Raw genomic sequence first — 23,220 nt, forward strand, 5'->3', positions numbered from 1 at the left:
GTGGACGAAGACGCGTGTTTGTACGAACGAATGAGATGCATTTTAGTGAAACGCGGAACTTGCATTCGCCCCAAGGTGAACTGTGAATGGTACGGAAAAAACAGATGCGCAGTAGCCCCACTCGCGCAGTCATGAGATTTCACTCACTCACTCACTCACTCACTCACTCACTCACTCACTCACTCACTCACTCACTCACTCACTCACTCACTCACTCACTCACTCACTCACTTAAACGCGCCCGACAGCGCCATACTGTGCATTATGGCGGGGGGGGGGGGTAGAAATCATAATTGAATGCGAGAGCAGTCTGGCAGTCATGCACATCTCTTGGCAACTTATTCTACTCATTAGTGGCCCTCGGAAAAAAAAAGAAAGCTAGTAGTTCAACAAGATGTTTCCCAGAGAAGCGATTTTTCTTTTTAGATAGAAGATGTGATCAGATTGGTGGATGGATGAGACACTGTATTCGTTTTTTTAGCAACGATTACTCGAGATGTGCGGATTCGAATCTGACAAGAGAGCTCGCGGATGTTACAAGATCGCTGCTCCGTCGTTCACTTAGTCTAGCGGTGGAATGCGAATGACTCAAGACGTCCCAAGAAAAGTGCAGGTATAAGTATACGGCGACGTCGTTTGACGACGGACTGGATCCGGTCCGTCGTCAAGCTTCACAGGTCGAGGTACATATAGTGAGTTAAGACTCTCTCTGACGTTAGCGCTGTGACCGGATCCAGTCCGTCGTCAAACGACGTCACCGTACACTTATACCTGCACTTATATATATATATATATATATATATATATATATATATATATATATATATATATATATATATATATATATATATATATATATATATATATATATATGTATGTACGTACGTACGTATAGTGAGCCATAATTAGCTTCCTTCCCTTTAATCACTTCCACGGACAGCCGTGTTTAAATATATTGTTCTCTCTGGGCTGTCTCCCTCCCTCTCTCGCATCGAACAATTTAATGCGGGATGCAGCCGTATATTCGACCGCTTCGCCCTCTAGAGAGCAACTTGAGCGTTCCCTTTCATATTGCTCGATGAGGTTGCCTGACAAAACAGATAGAGGTCGCTTATGCGTCGACACAGATCTCTGGCCACGCAGAACAAGCGATGTGCTAGGAAACCTTCATACACACAAAGGTGCGTCGGAACGCGCCTGAAGGCGCCAGTGTACACTGTACACGCGGCTGTACAGTGTATTCAATCGCAAAGACCTCGAGCGACACAGGCGGCAAACACGTAGTTCAGATGCCCGTTGATAATCGATGCGCAGGCGAGTCTCCCGCCATTAAAAAAAAGAGAAAATTATGGCGTTTTACGTTCCAAAACTAAGATCTGATTGTGAAGGACGCCGTTGTGGGGGACTCCGGAAATTTCGATCACCTTTAACGTCCACCCAAGTACCAGTGGTGTTGTCGCATTTCGCCACCATCTAAATGCGGCAACCATGGGCGGATTCGATCCCGCGACCTCGTACTTTGCAGACCAACAGCATAGCCACTAAGCAACCGTGGCGGGTGTGTCTCCTGCCGTTATAAACGTTTAGAGAATACTCGGTGCTGCCCTTGCAAATCACGCGTGTTAAGCTAATGGACGCGCCTATATTTGTATTACAATTCTCCAGTATATGTAGTCAGTATACAAGCGGAATCCAGTGAATTTGGTGGTTGAAGCAACAGTACAGGCAGGAATGTTACCGTTCGATTGGCGAGTTACACTTCTGGACTACAACAGACACGTCAGCCGCTTTACCTAGAACCGAACGCTCGGGACTATAGTTTATCGACGGACAAGGTGTATGTTGACATCGAGAGGAACGAAACACTACACCTAGTGAGTCTTGAGGACTTCTTAAAACAAAAATAATGACCATGCAGATCGTGCGAAAATCCTCTCAAACCCGTCGCGTACCGTACCGACACTGGTTCGGGAGCGATATCTAAAAAAAAAAAAGTGAAACTTTGCTCTTTATTTTTACTAACAAGCAGCCATTTTACGCGAAATAAAGGCAATCAATTAAAAAATAAACTTAACCAGAATAAGCTAACTTTGCGCTGCTCGTTAGTGTTCCTTTAAGTGGTAATGACGCGTCATGTACAGACAGAGGTATCTAGGCGTAGTTCCCCTGTGGGAGGCCTACCCTTGTGAACGTACGTGTGTTGTGGCGCAGTGCCTTAGCGCAACCGTCGCGGCTTTGCGTGAACAACAAACGAACATTACGAATGTTTGATTTCGAAATCAAGCTAGATGACCGGCAAAAGCGGACCAATGCTGCATAAACGACGAAAGTATCCACAAGAAGGTTTGCGTAGTCTCGCAATCTGGCTCAAAATTAAATTCTGGTGTGTTACGCCCCCCCCCCCTTCCGAAAAAGAAAAGAAGAAAATCTGATTGTGAGGCGCACGCCGTAGTGGGAAGAACTGCAGATTAACTTTGATCACCTGGGGTTCTTTGACGTGCACTTAGTAAATCTAAGCAACCGAGCGTTCTCTCTCTTTTTAATTTCGCCTCAATCGAAATACGGCCACAGCGGTCGGTATCGAACCCGCAACCTCTAACTCAGTAGCGCAAGGCCATGGCAGTCGCTATGGCACATCGCGGAGGGTCCAGTTTGGCTGACGAGCGCGGTCACAGCGTTGATCGCTCTTTGCCGTTTGCGCAGCGTTCTCTCTCTCTCTCTATCTCTCTCTCTCGCCACAGATCCGCGGCGTGCTGTCATGAAACGCCGCAAAAGCAGGTGCCTCCCTGTGGCTTAGAAATCGGAAATCTCCACACTGAAACCTTTCACGTTTGTGCCTAGCCACCCGTCGTGATGAGGGCGTTTGCGAGCTCGCATTAGCGCTTCCGCGAGCAAACAAGAACCGAAAGCGTTCATACGCGCTGAGTGTTAGCGCATCTCTTCCCCGACTTGGTCCATTCAGTACGTATTTGTAACGCGCGCGATATGAACATGGACGTAACGACACATAGAACGTACGCCACAAAGCGTAGCGTAGCGTAGACCTCGCACTCAAGGCATCTTGAAGATGGCGTTCCGGACGCGGGACGTACGTCCTTGCGTAAACTTAAACGTCTTGATGCCCGTTCGCGTGCATCAATTCATTCGCTTCGACGCGTACGTTGAACTACCAGGAAACGAAGAGCATATACGCTGCCGCCAGTCCAAGCCAGCGTCACGGCAAGCTTCCCGTGTGTTACCGTAAGCGAGGCCTTCGCCCCGCAATATCGAAAACCAATCTCGGGAAGAACGCCGAGATAACGGCCGAATCTTTGCTACCGAAGGGAGATGAAGGCTACAGCGAAAGCCTGCAGCACCATTCCCTTCTGGAAGTCTGAGAAAAAGCTGAATATCTGAGCAGCCTCAAAACGCAGCGCAGTATTCGATTGCGTCGTCCGCAATCTATTGTGGTTGACTGTATACGGGGTCGGCAATGCGGGGTAGCTCTAGCCGCGCGCTGAGAGGTCCAGAGCGGACCGTCCTCGGCCTTCGGGGATCATTTTGATTGCGTTTACTTGCATCTTTGCCAGCTCTCCGGCATTGGACAGACTTTGTGGCGATAATGCCTTTCAAGGTAATACGCTCGTCGGAGAAGCAGCACCTTCGTTCATATAGTCCGGCGACGTTCGCGGGTGCCCGTATACCTGTCCCTTGCGCAGCTTCCGCAAAGCTGCGCTTACCACGAAATATAACTGAATTGATATAACGCTCAGCCATTCACCCTGCTTGCTGCACGTATACAGCGTACGAAGTTGCACGAAGTCGTCCTTCGGTACCGGAACGTGTTCCAGATCTACATGCTGAACTCTCTTTCCCCCTTCATTGCAGCTTCGAGTACCGCATATCGCGATGCGACGCAAGTTTACGGCGTCGCTCGGCGTTGGGCGTCGCCTCGACGTAACGCACGCTGTTTCCGTAACGGCGTGATTGACAGAGCCTCGCGCGCGGCATTTGTGCACGGCGACGAGAAACCACGCAAGACAGGACATCGAGCGCGCCGCTTTAAGCCGACTGGATGACCCGAGCGTTCACGGAAGAAACAACACTGGGGCCACGCATGGCCTTGGTGATTCTTCGCGGTGCACTTTTCGAAGACGACTGCACTCTGCGAGCGCCGCTAATTGGGCACGGTTAACACTTCAATCTGTGTTGATCACAGATTGATTGAATCACACATTGTTAATCACTTCAATCAGCGCGTGCATATCATTCGTTCTTCCTTTCCCTCCCCTTTCCTCGTTTTTTTTTTTTTGCCATCTTCCTTCTCGTCCATGCAGTGAAGGGTAGCGAAGTAGGTACGTTTATCTTTTCTTTCTCCCTCTGTATGTTTTCATAATGATTAGATCATCCCCTTCCGCCTACGCGAGAACAAGGTGAGGGCTGGAGTCAACGTTTCGACAAGTGGACTTGCCTTGAAAAAGACAAGTCTATTTGTCGAAACGTTGGCTCCAGCTCTCACCTTGCTTCTCGTCTTGCTCATCGCCTTGAATTTTGCATCTCCCCGCATTCCCCGTGTTTTCCTATCTGCCGATAGACACACCCCCTAAGTGAGTCCCGCGCCAGGTCCATATATGTTTGTGTGCTTGCAAACTTTGCAATCTCCCCACTGTAATTCTGCCACCTGCAGCATTCCCTTTCCTTCATTGGCACACGCCTTGGAACCCATTTCTGTTGCCCTTACGGACCACAACGCTACCGCGGCAGTTAAGATGAACCGATGCAAACTGGCAACGGTAGATGTTGACCAGCAATGTGATGGTGGCGGCCTTGAGCGACTCGTAATGGTTGGGTGAACAGTAGCGGCACATTGAGAGCCAGGGGAGACCAGGTTGCTTCGCCAATATTATACCGGGTGATCCATTTTAATCGAAATAGTTGGTTTTAAAAATTTTTAAATAAGATTTCTCCGATGCGAGGATGCTTTCTTCACTATTCCTCCCTACAGCGTGGCGTATACTAACTGGTCGAGTGGCCGTCCCGGCCCAATCGCTATTTCAGTGAATTTAGTTTATCATTTGGTTTACCATTGAAATGATTTATATTTAACGCCAGTGATGCGCGATAGTATTGCTCTATTTGACAGCGTGACAGTCTTTTTTGTCGACGAATGTCCTAAAAGGTAGCCCTTCTAAAATCTTGCATTGCTTTTGCCTCGCGTGGCGCTCTCTTGCAGTGCTGTCTTGCAACATGAGCGTTCAATAAAACAAATGAAATGTTAATTCATTAACTAAGTTTAGTTAATTAGCGCCCAACTGCCACGGCTACTCGACCACCCACTGTACGCAGCGTTGAAGGTAAGAATACTGAAGAAAGCATCCTCGCATCGGGAAAATATTGTTTAAAAGATATTTTCAAATTGAAATAGATCACCCGGTCTTGTTTTACCAGGGTGGTCACTGTAATTCTCAACTGTACACCGATGATGAAGTGGACCAGAGTTTAGAACAGGACGTCTTTCCTCTCGGCGTTCACGCGTTGGACCGGAGCCAACGACGAGAATAGTTCGCGCGTCTGTAGTAACCCCGCCCCTCCACTCCCTCCCCTCCTCCCCATCTCTGCTTATTTTTCTCGAATACCCTCTGTCCCTTTTAAGACCACCTTGCGGGGCAAACCCCGACTTTTACCCACAACAAATCACTCGTGATTTCCCAACCCGTACAAGTGTTCGCGCGGTCGCCCCCTTGCCCCTAAGCAAGTAGGCGGCGGAAAGCACACAAATGATTCGAACTCGCAAACAACAGGGGAAGAGTAAAACAAAAAGCAACGGAGCCCGAGATGCGCGCGTCGTGTAGATAGTACAAGCGTTCTATCTATCTATCTATCTATCTATCTATCTATCTATCTATCTATCTATCTATCTATCTATCTATCTATCTATCTATCTATCTATCTATCTATCTATCTATCTATCTATCTAACCCTTTATATACTTTCTCCCACGATGCTCCCTTTCTGCCCAACGCTACCCCATTACCCCACCCCTGGCCGATGTTCAGGTGCCAGCCGTCGGCTAGGAGGTTACGATGCGGCCGGCAAATTTATTTTCTTATTTTCATTCTTCGCACAAGCACAAATAAGTAAGAAAAAAAGAGCACGCCTTAGTCGTGAATCAAACCAACGCCTCAGCCGTGACCCGGAACTGCTCATTCGGGAAGGAAGGAGAAAGTGCGATGTTTTCCCCTCAGTTAATAGTGGACAACAAAGCGATGAGAAGGGGGGGGGGGGGGGGGATCGCTCGCTTCACGGGAGCGAGTTAACGGTTCTTGGCATCGTTAACTTCAGGTGAGCAGGGATACGTGGTGTTAAGCCTGTCAGATGAGGCTCGGGGTTTTCGGCACAGTAAGCTAAACTGCATTAGTCAATTGCGCTTTCGCAATATCAGAACATTCACTCTTACGATGACACGAAGCTTAGTGATCCAGAAAAAGGTGCACATATGTCAGGCGGGTGCCTCCTGACGCCGCCTTGAAGTTCCCGCGCACGAGCTCGCGTCAGCGCTAGGTTATGTATTTCTACAGCGTCTGTACTTCGGCTTAGTTAATTCTTTACCGTTAAGGATGAACTGCGTTGCAGTCTGAGGTGAGTAATCACTAAAACTCTAGAAAGCTTCTAGAACTTGTAACCCGCAGCGGTAGTAGCTACGGCGCTGTGTTGTCAGCATGAGGTCGCAGGTTCGATCCCGGCCGTAGCAACCAAATTTCGATGGCGGTAGAAAAAAAAAAAACACTCGTGCACTCAATTTAGGTGCACGTTAAGGAACACCAAGGTGGTCAGAATTAATCCGGCGTCCCAGACCCCCACTGTACGGAGTGCCTCATAATGGTATCGTGGTTGTGGGACGCGAAACCCCCGACTGTAATTTTCCAGAATTTTTCTCGCTTCAAAACGGCCCAAGCGCGTGAAAATATTTCAAAATCCGCGACCTGACTCTGACGTACTGCCGCCAACCTTTGGAAGCGAAATTCCCAAAAGAAGAGATAAAGAGAAACGCTTTCATTCTGCGCTGTGATAGCGGTGTCGCACGGCGCAGTTTTGATTGAGATCAAGCCCTATGTGGATCGAAATTCCCTACTGCGATTGGCTCCCTCGCGCAGCTTGCGCAAAGGAGCCAATCACGACCGAGAAATTCGGTCCGGATCGGGCTTGATCAAAAGTGCACCGTGTGACACCGGTATAGGGATAAGCCATTTCTCGTCAAGGTAATTAAAAGAATCCTTCGGAATAAAACCACGGGCTTTGTCGCTCTAAGCTGGTTCCCTTCGAGGCGCCTGTGGTCAGAAGCCAAGCGCAACCGGCGACGTACTACTTCTCTACCGATACGTAACTTGGCAGATCGAGTAGACTGTAAAAATGTGTGACGTCACGGCGAGTTGCTGCGGAAGCACCTGGGCGGCGTCACCACCCACGTTACGAAGACGATACGACAGCACAGTGGCAGCGACAGAGCGACGACGGCGGAACGACGACTATGCCAACAATGAATGATCACAATGGCATGATGACGGCACGACGGCCGCACGACGACAACGTGTTGGCATTGGAGCCCACGTCTGCGCTTACGTGCATCGCCAGTCGCCGCAGGCCGTCTCGATTCGCATTATATCTGGCACCGGCCAATCGCAGAAGACTGGCCAGCAGCCAGCAGGGAGGAAAATAGAACGTCGAAGACGACGTAACGACGGCATTACTTTTAGTACGGCCCATTCATTCGGCAAGGAAAGTCGAAGGAAGAGGCGATGAAAGCTCCACCCACTTCGGGTAAATCTCGCTCTTACGCGAAATGAAGTCCGCCGCTCGCTGAGACAGATATCCTGTCGACTAAGCACAGGCATCCGCTTTGATCGGAGTTCAGAATGATCACAATTATGATCGTAACTTCTTACATTAAATTGTCCATAACGTCAAACTTGAGCCACAATAAATAAGTTCTCATTGCACCGCCTGCAACTTGGCGCTACACATACTCGCCACTTTTTGCATAGACCTCAATGCGTGACTCTAGCCCCTAGTGCCATTGTGGATACTCGGACAAAGATATAAAACGTATCTTTCACGAATGCGCGCAACCCCGTACTGCTGGACGAAGATGAAAGGCTGAATTAGTGTTGTTACACTGTTGGCCTTGAAAAAAAAATACTTCGTCCATGGCCAAGAATTGAGGTACACAAAAGTGCCATTCGTGGCTTTAAATTTTCTTTTCTTTTTTTGCAAACACAAAAATCTTTGAATCATACTAAATGTTCATGTCTGAGCCCACTATTGCAATTCTCTAGAGGGCCCCTCACCAGGTATGGCCATTTTAAGCCAACACTACGCTTGTCGGCTTAAAATGGCCATACCGGGTGAGGGGCCCTCTAACGAATTGCAATAGTGGGCTGCGACGTCACTCACAGTGACATGTGACTTCGATAATTATTCGAGGCGACAACTGTTATCTCTTTAATCTGTTGTTGCAACGACTTAAAGTCTAAGGAAATAACAAGACACACAAACCGAATGTCTGCGTGTTTTTGTTTTACTCCGTACAGTATCGTGAGAGATGTATACTTCCGTTTTTTCTGCTTGTTCTCACGTTATGCAGTCGCACGCGCAGACAACGAAACTATGCCACTTTCTACCGTGTTCCAGCGCGCGATCGTGCTCTGTGATCCGTTTGCGTCAGCCTCAGTGTTCGTGCAGCACTGACTTATGCCGTTAGTCAAGTGTTCTCGTGCACAGTGGGCAAAATCGTGTGCTGCGCGAAACGAGACAAACGCAACAACTGGCGCACGACACCATCAGCGGAAGTGCATCATCATCATCATCATCATCATCATCATCATCATCATCATCATAAGCCTGGTTACGCCCACTGCAGGGCAAAGGCCTCTCCCATGCTTCTCCAACTGCCCCGGTCATGTACTGATTGTGGCCATGTTGTCCCTGCAAACTTCTTAATCTCATCCGCCCGCCTAACTTTCTGCCGCCCCCTGCTACGCTTCCCTTCCATTGGAATCCAGTCCGTAACTCTTAATGAATATCGGTTACCTTCCCTCCTCATTACATGTCCTGCCCATGCCCATTTCTTTTTCTTGATTTCGGCTAAGATGTCATTAACTCGCGTTAGTTCCCTCATCCAATCTGCTCTTTCCTGTGCGCCTCTTTGCAAATGCAAAGTCGAGTGAGAGAAAAATTTAGCGGATACCACGCACTTTGGGAATCGATGTAAGCGAAGTTTTCTGCGCTGTTTGCTTTGATTGACGATAATTGGCGGTGATGTTGACGGCGAATGCTTAACTTATTCAACGTTTAGTCCAACACGAGAGTGGTGCGTTGATATTAAGCGTTACCTTGAGTGCACCACTGCTGCTTGTCTGCGTAGTACACAGAACACACAAGGAGAGGTGTTTGCTTCAGGCGTTGTTTTGCGCCATATTTTATAACTTCTGAGAGGGTTGAGCGTTGTCCTCGCCTCACATGGCACATCGCATCGTGGCAGAAGTAATAAACTTGAATTCGATTATGGAACTCTACGTACCAAAACCACAATCTGATTATGAGGCACGCCGTAGTATTGCGAACTCCGGAATAATTTTGACGCCTGGTGTTCGTTAACGAGCACCTATAAACTTAAGTACACTAACGATTTTGTATTTCGCTCCCGTAGAAATGCGACTGCATGCGGTCGGGACTGAACGCGAGATCTTGATCAATGCCATAGCCCTAAAGCTATCACGGCGGGCACAGAAGCGTTGATTTGACGTGCGAGCGCTACCGCAGTACATCGCGTGCGCCCTACGGTGCATCAACGGGGCTTTGCGTTTGCACGCCGTGCGTAAGTTGTCCCTTGACACTTTTGCATGACGTTTATTTTTTAAAAAATAGCAGAAACGCACGGTATCGTACCTTGAACTTAAGCCTATCCCATTTCCGCAACCGCTGTCGTGTCTATAGTAGTAGCGTTTCCTTGCCTTCTCACGTGACCTTTTCCCTATTACCCCCCCCCCCCACACACACACATACACACACCCTTGTATGAGAACTGCGAGTGAAAAGCTGCGTATGCAAATGCGCGGCCGGGCTGTGGCACTGTCGGCTCAGTGCCGACGACGCGGTACGTGCGCTGTGTTTCATTGGAAATCCCAGCTGTCCACAACGATATTCGGCTGACGTGCCATACGTCACAGTATAGGCCGACACGACACCCATGTCGAAGTCGACCTGACGCCGACGCCAACGTTCGGCCGACTAGTTGGCAGACTGTGCCAAGTGGGAGACCTATCATACACTAAAGTATGACGAATACGCTACCGACGACACGACCGACGACAGCGAGTCGTCGCAGTGAGACAGGCTTTCGTGCCGACGACGACGCTAGCGGAACATGTGTGACGATCGCCGTGCGATCAGCTGCCGAGTGCGGTGGTGGTGGTTGTTCAGGTGAGAAGAAAGGACGCTTATTCTGCATCCCATTTGGGAGCCACAATGCGTGCTTATCGCCAAGGAAACGGGCGCTCCTTCCCTCTCCCCCCCCCCCCCTTCCTCGTTCTTCTGAAATGGTTGCCCTTGTGCTGGGCTTCAAACATCTACTGACAACCTTCAAAGTTCCACGAAACCGTTTGGGTCGAATTGAGGAGTCTGACCGAATTGAGGAGTCCGACGGCGAGCAGCAAAAAAGACTAACCCACTGAGAGTCTCTGAACTTCCGCGGAACTACTGACCCCTGCCGTGGAGTCCGGTGGTACGCCGCACCGGGACTTCTGCCGCGACGAAAGAGAAATGCCACGCGGGTGACATCAGCACTCGCCCCGCCTACGTCCTGCCGACGAAGGGTCGGGCCAGCGCAATCTAAGGCAGAACAGCAGGCCCATTGTTAGGCCTCCATCGAACGTAATCCTCATAGAACATAATGGCAGGGCCGCGATGACGTCTGCGCACACCCCGTCTATGAGATACAACGACGTGTAGTGAAAGGGTACGGATTGCATTTTAAGCCGCAAACGCCTCCCTAGGCGTGCGTCGAAACAGTAAATGAATCGATCTCGCATTCCACGCCCGCTGGAACGAGTCTGCGTGGCTTGGAGCGCATCACCCAGCAAATAAACACTCCCAACGTATCCTGCTGAGACCCGAAGAGAGCTCGGGGTCTCTTCGGGTCTGACTGACTTTTCGAATGACTTTTCGAGTCGTTTCATATTACTACTAAGTCGTATGTTATGAAAGTGAAAAACCCCCTCGCCAGGCCTGGCCACTTTGAGCTGACAAGCGCTGCGCATACAATGCGCGCTAACGATTGTGTCTACCAAATGTTAAATGGCAACGCGTCGCTAAAAGAGTTGAAATTTCAAACCATGCGCCGTTTGCCCAACTCCTCGCGCGCGCTGCGCTCCCAGCCGGAGAAGTGACGTGTATGCGCAAGTGCGCCTACGTGCACATGTCCGTGTGCTGTGACAACGGTCATGGTTACACGTGACTTTGTGAAAAATTGTTCAAGGCAACATCTTTTATTTGCACAATCTGTTGCGTCAATAGACGAATTAAAGTTTAGAGAAATAATAAAACACACAAACCAAATGTCCGCGTATTTTGTTTTACTTCGTACTGTGTCGTGAGAGAAGTACACTTCCGTTTCGTCTGCTTGTTGCCACGTCGTTCAGTCGCGCGGGCAGACCACGAAAGTAATTTTCTAGCCTCAGTGTTCGCGTAGGACGGACTTAACGCAACAGCTCGCGCGCGACGCCGTCAGCAGAAGTCAACTACAAACAACAACACCAACAAAAGAAAACGAGAGAAAAAAGATGAAAAAGGCGGGGTCGTGACGTAGTCATCACGTGTTCCTCGAGCTCCGGTATGGGAGGACGATGGGGCACGTGGAGTGTCTCTCTATGTTGGCGGTGAAGCTCGCCTCCTGAAATCGCGGGTTAGCGGCACTGAAATATTTCCATCTCGGCTATTAACGAACCAATTTGAAAAATTGTTGCATGAAAACGCTCCCTAGAGGGCACGCAACACTTTCCAGCGTTTAACTGAAACTTTCTATGCGGCCTGATGAGGGGCCCTTAAAGTACCATCGCTAGATGGTGACATCTGAGTCCCCGCGTACACGTGGGGAAAGTAATCGTGTCCTCGCGTTTGTTGACGCAAAAACCGCTTTTCTCTGCCTAAACACAGAGGCGAAGGTGTATAATGGTGTGTAGTATAGGTTGTCCCCATGTTGGGGATGCATTTTCCACTTTCACCACAACTCGTGGTGTCCGAGTGTGAGTGAAAAACTTTACTGAGCTCTAGATTCGCTCGTCTTCTGCGGTATTCAGATGGCTTCGTCGATCTTCTTGCACAACGGTCGGTTGCCCTTAGTCCAGGGTTCCACTGGATGCTGCTGCAAGTTGTGCTCGCCGAATCAGACCTTCTCGAAACACATTCCACGAATGAGCGTTCATCTGATTTCATAGCCGGGATGAATATACCACGCAAATGCTTCCGGGTTCATTTTCGAAAATGACCGAAGGAAATACGCGACATAACGTAGAATGAGTATCAAGGAAAGTGTGCTACGCTGAAGCATATGATTTCTGTAGCCCACCAAGCCGGACTGTGCAGCACAACGTAGCGGATATGAAGTGTTCTGGGCAGCTCCATGCTGCACGTATTTGCTTATGGCGACGAAGTACAAACCCGTTCGCGCTCGTACGATGTCGGGAGACGCGAAAAAAAAAGAAGAAGAAAGAAGAATCAGTGCTGGCCTTTTGGGAATTCAGGGACGACTTGCAAGCATAAAATTATTCGTGTTACACCAAGGTCACGTCAACTTTCCTGGGCAATTATCGCAAATGCGCAACTTCGGGTTTCTTTCTATATTTCTTTTTTTTTTTCAGTTATAAAACGTAAGTTTCGATCGCTACATGCATATATGCCCCCGTGCTTTCCCACGTTATACAACGAATGTTTCCTCTAAACACCTGCCCCGTGGCTTTCTGCTTGTTTGTATACTTTCTGACGTTGAGTTGTTCATGGGAAAGTTTGTTTCGCACTTGTATCATATGTGTTTATATTTGCTTACGTATAAGATGTTTCTATATTAGGCACCTTCCTTCTCTCCCTTTCCCCCCGGCACTCATTTCCACCGTAATGAGTGTTCAAGATAAATAACGAAAAAAAAAAGAAAGACACATGAAAGTGCGTGTACATTTCAAGAATACCCGACAACACGCTGTCGTATTGCTGCGTGTTCTTGCCTTTGTCCTCGTTCGTTGCCTTCTTTCACGTAGTCGCACGGTATATTTAACGCGTGCCTGGCATTTTTCTTTTACCTCCAGCGAAGACAAGTTCCTCCTACTTTGGTCATCATCATAACTTTCCTTTCATCTCTTATCCTTATTGTGACTCCGCCCTGCATTAGGTAAGTTGAATGAAAACCCGTTACAAAGGACATACCACCAACAGCAGCAGTAGCAGCGTCATCACCATTATCACGTCTTTTCTCTCAGTATACGGCTACTGTCCTGCGTTCAGGGACAAATCCATCGTCAGGTCGCACTTCGCTTTCCGTTACTGGAACTCATGCGACTCCCGAAGAAGTAGTACGCAGCTCGACCAAACACAGCCTGGTGGTTTCGAGCAGAGTGCCGTCTTAAGCATCGAGGCGTCAAAGGTTCGACGTCTTAAAGAAAAATAAAATAAAATAAGCTTATGTAGCACCACAAACCTGGATTTAAAGGCACATTAAAACAACATATTGAGCGAAGGTAGATTCAAAGCTCAGGCTTCTGTATTAGCGAATTCGTCATTCGTAGCGAGAACAGAGCTTTTGGAAGCGAAAAAAAAAACAACAACAGGATGGTACCTCTTATTTTGTGCCATGGTACCTCTCATGCCACTTCGGCACTGGCTGATTCGCGGGGAACTGCAGAGAGGGCGCTCGAGTGAGGATTCCGTCAGCTCACCGGTTCTGCCGCCGGTTATTGAAATCGTGGAGCAGGAGCGATTTGAACCTCGGTGGCAATTTTCTACTCGGCAAAGTCAAACATTGGCACGCACAAATCGATGACAGACATCTAGACAAATAATCTGTCGATCGGATTAGTGTCCCTTAGTTTCCCTTTGTGTCCCCTAGAATGGCGGCCATTTTCCTGCGTCCTAATCAACGTCCAGCGTGCACGGATTTCTGGGACGTACGAAGCGATGAACAAGGCTGTCGTAAGGTGATTTCTCTTTATTATGATATGAATCATATGGGCGCCCCAGGTATCGACGCTGTATGTGCGGCATGCACGCATGCCGTGTTAGAACGCCTTCAAACTAAATTAACATTCTGAGTATTACGTGCCAAAACCATGATCTGATCATGAGGCACGCCGTCGTGGAGTCTCCCCAATAATTTTGGACGCCCAGGGCTCCCTAACGTGCACCCGATCGATCGATTCGTGGCACACCCGGGCGTGTTTTTGCCTTTCACCTCCACCGAAATGGGGCCGCCACGGCAGGGATTCAATCCCGCGTCCTCGGGCATCAAGGCCTCCAGAGACACGCAGTGCGTTTGGCTGCAAAAGAGAGAGAGAGAGAGAGAGACGACGACGATGCCAAAAGTGACGTGCACCGCCACGCTCTGCTCAATTGCCTCTGCCATGCAGGGGCAGCGGTCTGTCTCGTGCATGCTGCCTGCCACGGGCGTTCTGCACGCGCACACGTTATATAGCGGTCCTGCTGGGCATCCCTGTGCATACTGTATACACTGTAGGAGCCGGGGGTCGCGGCCTCGGAGTCTGGCGTCACGCAGAGGTCTCGCTCTCTAGCCTACGCCGCCAGTGCTCCTCGTGGACGTGTAGCTGCAGCCCACGCTACCGGGGCGTCACACGAAGGCTTAAGTGGGCCCACGCCGTCGTCCGAGCTTACTCGAAGAGCGTTACCAGGTCGAGAGGGTGAGGAACGGAACAGGGGGTTTATTTACCTTGGAACGGCAAACTTACGTGCACAGAACACGGGGTACTCGCACTGGCCGGAGCACGCAGCGCAGTGCAACGTTCTCGTAGCACAAGCTACAGGTCAGAAGGCTACATCTGTTTTGGCGAGCGCACATCAGCGCACACTAGCACACTCCGGCACGGAACGCCATCGGAGAAAAATACCCCCGGGCGCACACGGCTCACGGTCCGGGAGAAAGAAGGGGAATGCGCGTAGACGGGGGTGTCCCGCTTGAATCCATTTGCGCGTCTTGGCTCCATGGTATGGTCCTCCAATGAGCTAGCTGGTTGCCTCTCAATCGTCCTCGGCGGCTAGCGGCGGCCCCGACGAAACGGCGTAGAACGCGCTTTCCCAGGAGTTCCTTGATTCTCAGCGTCGTAGTCGGCGACCAAGTGCCATCCATCAACCCCGTAGCCGTCAAACGTGTCTCGCCTTGGCGTTGCCTCTGGTCTCTCCGAGGCGACGTATTGTGAGCTTCGACGTATTCAAGCGATTCGATCGTCGCAGTAGGGCACGAGAGGCTGGAAGGTCGCTTCCCCCGCTGGCCGATCGTAACACCTGGGTGCATGTACACGTGATCTGAGCGGAACGGGGCAGCAGCTAGATACGCCTCGTTCCCTCGCTGGGCGCTGACAAAACGCGGAGAGGATCTCGTTAGGTCTCATCTCGTGCACCGTCGAGATTCTCCGCCTTGGTCGCCAGGTTAAACCCGCCGGTTACTAAAAGCAACCACCACCATTTGCCTTCGGCCGTGAACTGCCAATGCTTTTTTGTTTTACTGTGAAACTGTTCAGCTTCCATTTGGTCGGGATATTTTGTGGCGTGCTCACCCAGAAGTGGCAGTTTCAGCATGACAGAATTATGCATTATCTTATATTCAAATTACTATCCGACGCTATCATGCCTGTGGATTGTGCGTAACTCGTACTTTACGAATGCTCCGGCACATTTTACTTTGAGAAATTCGATTGACGGTCGATGGATGCATGGATGTTAGTTCCCTATGGAACGGGGAGGTGCGTTGCGCCACCAAGCTCTTGCTATTACCATGCCTAATGTCCTACCTAGGTAAAAAAAAATTAAAATAAAACATAAACCCACGATCAATTGCCATAACCAAATTTTCTGACCCTCTAATGTGAACTTTGTTTTTGTACGTCTCCCTTTTTTTTTTTGTCGTTTGCCTACCTTTCTTCCATCAATCTTCATACCACCTCTTACTAATATCTATTGCGGGCATGTTTACTGTTCCTCAGCTCTTGTTGAACCCAAGGGCTTCAAGGAGGCCAGTGGTGCCTAAATCGACCGCTGGGCAGATATCTTCACATTCTACTAAAACATGCTCCAGCGTTTCCCCAGCTTTACTGCAGCAAGCACATGCTTCCTCTTCCTTCTTGTACCTCGCTTTATAGATTCGTGTTCTAAGGCATCCTGATCTTGCTTCGAGAAGTAATTAGCTTCCCTTTTAGTTATCATAAATTGTTTCCTTCCTGATTTCGTTTTTCCCTCTTAAGTAGTTACTCATAACAGGTCATATTCCACTGCCGCCACCCATGAGATTATTTCAGCCTCTCTGACTTTCCGCTTGACGTTCTTTGTTGCTGAGTTGCTCACCCTACAGGCAGCATACTTGCTGGTAAGCTTCCTAGCTGTTTTCCTCCACTGTGAATCAATGTTTTTCCTGTACAAATACCTCAACACTCTCCCAGCCCATTTACTTTCTTCCATATCCCCCCCCCCCTCATTCGTTCTTCATACTCAATTTTGCTGTGAGCTTCCCTCACATTAAAGACTTGTCCAGCCCATGTCACCCTGCACATCATTTGTAGTCTTCCCGTGAGCGCCCAATGCGAGGCGTCCCACTGACCTTTGGTTGCCATCGAGTCCTGATTGTACCCCTGATATCAAGCAAACAAACGCATTTCCAAAAGTAAGTCCTGGAACCATTACACCTTTCCACATACCCTGGAGCACCTCGTAGCTGTTGTGTGGCCATAGCGCTCTGTGTTTCATTATGGCTGCGTTTCTGTTCCCCTCACGGAGGAAGGAAACTAAGGAGAGGCCCTACCCCCTCCGCGCGCTAGGAGAAAAGTGTGGCGGAAATGACGTAGTGGGTTCTCATTTTTTTTGCTGCATGGCCACGCCTCTTGGGCCACAATGGCGGCGTTGTTATGGTTTTGAGCGCTCACACGTGTTTCTCTGGTAGGTTTCGTGCCGTGGCAAAGGCGCTGTGTGGGCGAGTTTGCGTTAGTCACCGTGTCTTGTTGCGCTGTGTTACCTGCGCCGTGCTCTGCCGGATGTTGCGCGAGCGCGCGCGCTCCGCGCGCGATACCACGCGCAGCGCGGCGTGGTTTCGCGAAAGATGCAAACAAGAGAGGAAGGTGGCCCAAAAGGCGGAGCATCGCCATGAGCCATGCCAACTTCCGGCTTCACTTTTGCTTCACAAAGAGTGACGTCAGGGCCTCTCCTTAGTTTCCTTCCTCCGTGGTTCCCCTTTACTGTTATTGGTTTTCCCTGTGTTTCCGGTTTGCAAAATAGCGAGCGCCACCTGTCGCGTAACAGACGAAGCTGCAGCGCTCTTCGTGCGGGGAGAATGTGGTCAGAAAGTGAGTTTCGTTTCTAGGCTTCTGCCGCGGCAGCCGCGTGTGTTCTTCACTGCGGTAAAAAATAACCGAAGACGCCGTCGCTCCGTTCCCGCTTTCGTACATGACACGGACCTCCGACTGCTCGAAGCGTGTCATTCAAACTGATCGTGTGCTGTAGCACCTGCTCCCTGAAATTATCGCTGTTCGCCAGGCTCATCGAGGCTCGGCACCCAAGGAAAAAGTCTACGTTAAAGATACATATTTGGCGACTGCTGCTGCCAGCACGGGACTGGTGCGAGCGACATGCACTCCTTCAACGAAGATAACAGTGTACGTCGTCGAAACACACTGCTGATGTATCGCCGAGTGACCGCACTTGCTTTTGCAGACTGGCCGCTCGCGGCGACCACCGGGCAAGGCGGCTTGCGCGTTACTTGCTCTTTGCCGCCGACAGAGTATAGAGAGAACCAACCCTATGTTCCTTTAACCGCGACATAATTGTCCAGACGTTAAAATGCTCCCGAAAACAGACGCTTTATTACAAGCGGCGCTTTCATCGCAAGCGCCGTCAGCTGCTGCTTCGACAACCGGGAGCTATAGGACTACCTAAACCCCTTAAACTTCGTAAAGTAGTGACACTCTCCTCCTCTGCCTTCACTCCCCCTCGTGTCTCCTCTCTTTCACGCTCCCTCCTCGACAGTGGCGCCGCCTACATTGCTCGATCGTAGCAACGGCGCCAACATGCGCTCCTCGCCACTCCATAGACGCTTCTCGAGCAAAAATGGCGCTGATGCACGGCGCGAGGGCCCACGTGATGCTATTGGGCCAATAGCGACGCGGCGTCGGCCTCGGCCAGAGCGCGCGAGGAGGAGGCGGCATTCGTCAAAGCGTGGCACTACTTTACGAAGTTCAAGGGGCTTTAAGCCTACCGTCTCGAGCGATCGGCGGTTGCCAACAGTCAGCGGGCCGAGCGTGATGCTCCACATAGGAAAGTTTGCCGTATTAATATGGGCCACCTACAACCAAGGAAAGTTTCACAGATCTATTTGGCTTATTCCAACGGTCCTTTTTCGCGTACGCTAAATACGGGAAAGTCTCAATCGGGCGCGCCGTTCTCTCGACTGTCTCAATGGTATGAATAATATGATGCTATCGTAGTCTTTTCTTTTTTAGTCGATACACGTCTGCATATGAATGGCATGACCTGGCATGCATGATATGACATAAATGTCATCACATGAATGATATATCGTGCCACAATGACACGATATGACATTAGTAACAAGACATGCATGAGCATGCCATTCCACCCAATTCTTGTGACGCAATGCACGCATATGTCTTGCTCCAAATGCCTGATACATATCCCGTTAAAGAAATGACCACGACGCCATCGCCTCGTGTGAATTATGTGACCTATGACAATCACATCATGACATGCATGTCACGAATATCATGACGTACAACTTGTATGTCAAGTCATGACGTGATTCCCGCGAATGTCATGACACGCATGCATGCACGGCATGGCACTACCACGACGAGAACTCATGCCGACCCGGCGGGCAAAGTTGCCTACCAACTTGGACCGATGACGTTGTGCTCGTGTTCGTGACGACGTAATGGTCGCTGCGTCGTCATTCCAGCTACGTAATCCCCACTCTCGCCTCTTGATTCTCGCGGGCCATCTGCTCTCGGTCCAGGTGGCAGGATCCCGGCATCTCGGCAGCAGAACACCGGCTGGTGGTTGCACCCGTTCAAACCGCGATTGAAAGCCAAGCTTCCCACGAGCGCCGAGCGCCGCGTATACTCGTTCGTCTCGGTGATCGTACCAGACGTTCAGTGTCCTTCAGGTCACAACTGCAGGCCACATCGAGGCGTGCTCTTTCCCGGTGCACAGGGTGTCCGAGCACGACCACGCCGCATCGAATTCCACCGTGGCAGCGTCGCCAACGGCTCGGCCAAGGCTAGCAGCCGCACCACGTGGTCTCGTCCTGATGGCTATAAAAGCTTCAGGTTGTGCTGTACTAGTACCGCCGTCAAGTCATTCGTTTGTGTTCTCCAAGCGACACCGCGTGCTGCCGTCAGCGAGCATTTAGTTTCCGCGTTTCCCACCCGTCTCGCACCTCCGGGCCGTTCGTTTACATCAGTGCTGTCGTCACACACCAGGGCACTCGCGTTAATTTCAGTTCGATGCAGTACTCACGTCCCATACACAGATGCTGCATTTATGCAAGCACACTGGTGATCCTGTTAACGAGAGCAGCATTCCAGGCAAGTTGGTAATCCATTGCTTAAATGATATTGCGCGACATAAAAACGACACGGACGTGAAAGAAGACGACACACCAAGCGCTTGGTGTGTCGTCTTCTTTCACGTCCGTGTCGTTTTTATGTCGCGCAATATCATTTAAGCAATCCTGTTAACACTTCGCGGAATAATAGTAATATTTGGGGTTTTACGTGCCAAAACCACCTTGTGATTATGAGGCACGCCGTAGTGGAGGACTCCGGAAATTTTGACCACCTGGGGTTCTTTAACGTGCACCTAAATCTAAGCACACGGGTGTTTTCGCATTTCGCCCCCATCGAAATGCGGCCGCCGTGGCCGGGATTCGATCCCGCGACCTCGTGCTCAGCAGCCCAACACCATAGCCACTGAGCAACCACGGCGGGTACTTTGCGGAATCCCAAGCAATGCTGCATCGCCGGTTGCTGGAAAAATGATTCGCGTAACGTCGATTTCCACAGTGCGTGTAATTTGCTTTTTTTTTTCTGCGACACGGAACTTGCACCACTCAGCTTGGTTGATATAAGATAGCTTTGTGGGTAGCTTGATACACGTCGCCCACCACGGTGTGCTTTCAGAATGCAAATAATGCGAGCTCCCGCACGACGTGAAAGCTCGAGGGAATGGAGGACACTTATGACGTCAGGCGCCACTCCGTGGTGTTACGTTTCGCCTCCGACGTGCGGTATAGCCGGCGCGGATGCAACGGACGCCGGGGCTTTGTTTACAGCGGCGGACATTTTGGCCAGTTCAGCGCTGCCCCAACGCCTCCTACCGAGCGCGTCCAGGCATGTTTCAATGCCACGTGTCTTCGTGTGTGCGCGTGTGTGTGTGTGTGCATGTTGGTGCCCACGCTTGTCAAAGCGCGGCAGCCGGGTAGAGGAGCTCCCCAACTGTGAAGCGAGGAGGTCTGATCGGCGCCGGCCCGGCGGATACGTCACTTCTTGTCACAACGTGTCCGTGCGCCGCCGTCACGTGCGCCTCTATCGAGGCGTTCCTTCTTGCCCTCGACTCCGAGAGTATAAAAGCAGCTGCCCCCGGACGCCAAGAGAGAAGCTTCGATTTATTCAGTCGAGTAACGTGGTCTCCCGTTTCTCCACTTCGGCCGACCTGACCGGCCGCTCTTTTGCGATGCTAGAATAAACAAGTTGTTCCGTTAGCAGTCGACTCATCCTTTGCCAGGACCTTCGGATGCTTCCAGCTGTGCCCCAGGCCGCCAGGCCAACGCTACCCTTGGGGCTTGCGACTCATTTGCAACAGCGGGCAACCATTTGAGCGAGAAAAAAATGTACTTCTACAGATTGTACGTCAAGTAAGGATTTCAAGCCATGCTCTTGCGCTCTGTCCACGGGTGCGTGAAAGCGAATGTATTTGCATAGAGGCGTTCATTTACAGGATTAAAAACGTAACCAGACCAGCTGCCAGCCTTAACAGTTCAGGAAGACTGGTGTCGAAGCCAAAAAATACAAAATATTGGTGAAAAATGCTACGATTGTTTTAATCGGGAAGATATAAACTGTATATAATAAACAAATGGTCACACTTTTTTTCTCTTGGAGATGTGAACAGACAAGCTGCTATACAGGGTATTTTTTTTTTAGTTGCACCAAATTATAAAAATTGTCTGTGGTAGTTAGCACAATTCTAACCAGTGATCTAAATTACCCGACAAAGCGGCCGTTACTTCTACGAGAAATTTTATAGTTAACAATATTAGACAATTACTGTTAATTAATTATCTTACGACACATATCTCAATCTACGAATTGTAACCGATAAGTTCGCTGATGATTTCGAGATGAGTTCGATCCACTTGGAACCAATTCTAAGAACACCACCAGTTTCAATATATTAATTTTCAGATTGCCCTACGAAATGCAAAGGCGTTCCGGCTACTTTCGTTCTTCAGTGTTTAAAACAGTCGTTTTGTTTAATGATTAAGTGGAGCAACAGTGCATTTTTGCCACAACTTGGCGCATATATCGAAACCAGTGCCATCCTCAGAATTTGTTCCAAGTCGATATGCCTTGCAAACTCACTACTTACAATTCGTAGGTAGTCAAGTATGTGCCGTAAAGTAATAAATTAGAATGTTAATTATCGGAATTATATTAATCAATTAAGGATTTACATTTCTCGGAGAAGTAACGGCCGCCCCATCGAGTAATTTATAACAAGGTTTAGAACTGTGCTATTTGCCAAAGTGAATTTTCGAAAAAAAAATTGGTGCAGATAAAGAACGCACCGTGTATATATCAGTTGAACAATCATCTGCGCCCAAGGCTAACGGAAATGTTCATGAACATTCTCGTGAAATATGTACAGAGCAGAGGCTGGAAGTTCAGTTACAGACACGCACTGTTTCTGTGAGACAACGGCTTTGCTCCTGGTAGGTCAAAATAAGAGAACGCATCCGAAAATTTGCCTCCGTAATATCAGTGAGCGACTCCCCGTATTTTTGTTCTCGCGAAACAAGTTTCACCCTAAGCGGACCACAAGTAACAAAAGAAAGGTAAAACTATTGGCGTCAATACGACAATCGTAAACAAGCTCCATAAAAAAAAAAAAAAACCGGGCATCTTACAATAACATCGTAAAAGCTGGCCGGCATGCGTAATGGTGTAATCTCTAGTACAGATTATCGCCAACAGTGATTGTGCAACCACGCATAAATCCAGTCAAATCCCGCACGCGCACATTGCATTATGCCTCTTATAGAGTCGCATGACTGCCGGGTGGGTCAAATTCCAGTGGCAGACCTGCTCGCCGCACCGATTCAATATCTGGCTTAATATACTCGCTTTAACGAAGGTAACTAATTTTATTGGAGATGTTTCGCTCGACTGAGACCTCCGGCCGGACTGCATCTACGCGAAGCGTCTCTTCTGTGTCGGTTGTGGCTTGGAGTTCCCTTCAGGAAAGCTTACGCAGCACTAATTGGAATGGCTGATATAGTCCTGCATGTGATATTTGCGGATGCGAGGAGAACGTTGACCACTTTTGTGTGCCACTGACCTCAATTTCAAGCACAAAGACGATCTTTGTCCAGCACATTGAGGAAATTAGATGATCGTCCTCTGAGTGAACAGACAGTACTACAGAGGACCGTCCCCACCGATCATCGGCTCACAAGGCAGTGAAATCACCTTTGTGCTTTCTGAGAACGTCTGGTTTGCACGAGCGGGTTTGAATCAATTACTGTCTGTGCACGTCTCTATACTCTCTCTCTCTCTCTCCCTTCTCTGTCCTCCCCTTCTCCCTTCCCCCAACGCAGGGTAGCCAACCAGACCCTTGACTGGTTAACACCCCTGCCTTCCTTATATCCCTCTCTCTTTCTCTTTGCACTCGACGTAGTCATTTCTGCTT

General features: G+C 49.6%; 1 protein-coding gene across 2 annotated transcripts in view; it reads right to left on the minus strand.

The window, feature by feature from the left end:
* LOC142587806 (kelch domain-containing protein 3) overlaps positions 1-23,220 on the minus strand; it is a 124,042-nt gene that overhangs the window by 82,611 nt on the left and 18,211 nt on the right. The gene's annotated exons all lie outside the window — the stretch shown is intronic.

The sequence above is a fragment of the Dermacentor variabilis genome, chromosome 7 (genome assembly GCF_050947875.1).
Source record: "Dermacentor variabilis isolate Ectoservices chromosome 7, ASM5094787v1, whole genome shotgun sequence".
NCBI classification, from domain to species: domain Eukaryota; kingdom Metazoa; phylum Arthropoda; class Arachnida; order Ixodida; family Ixodidae; genus Dermacentor; species Dermacentor variabilis.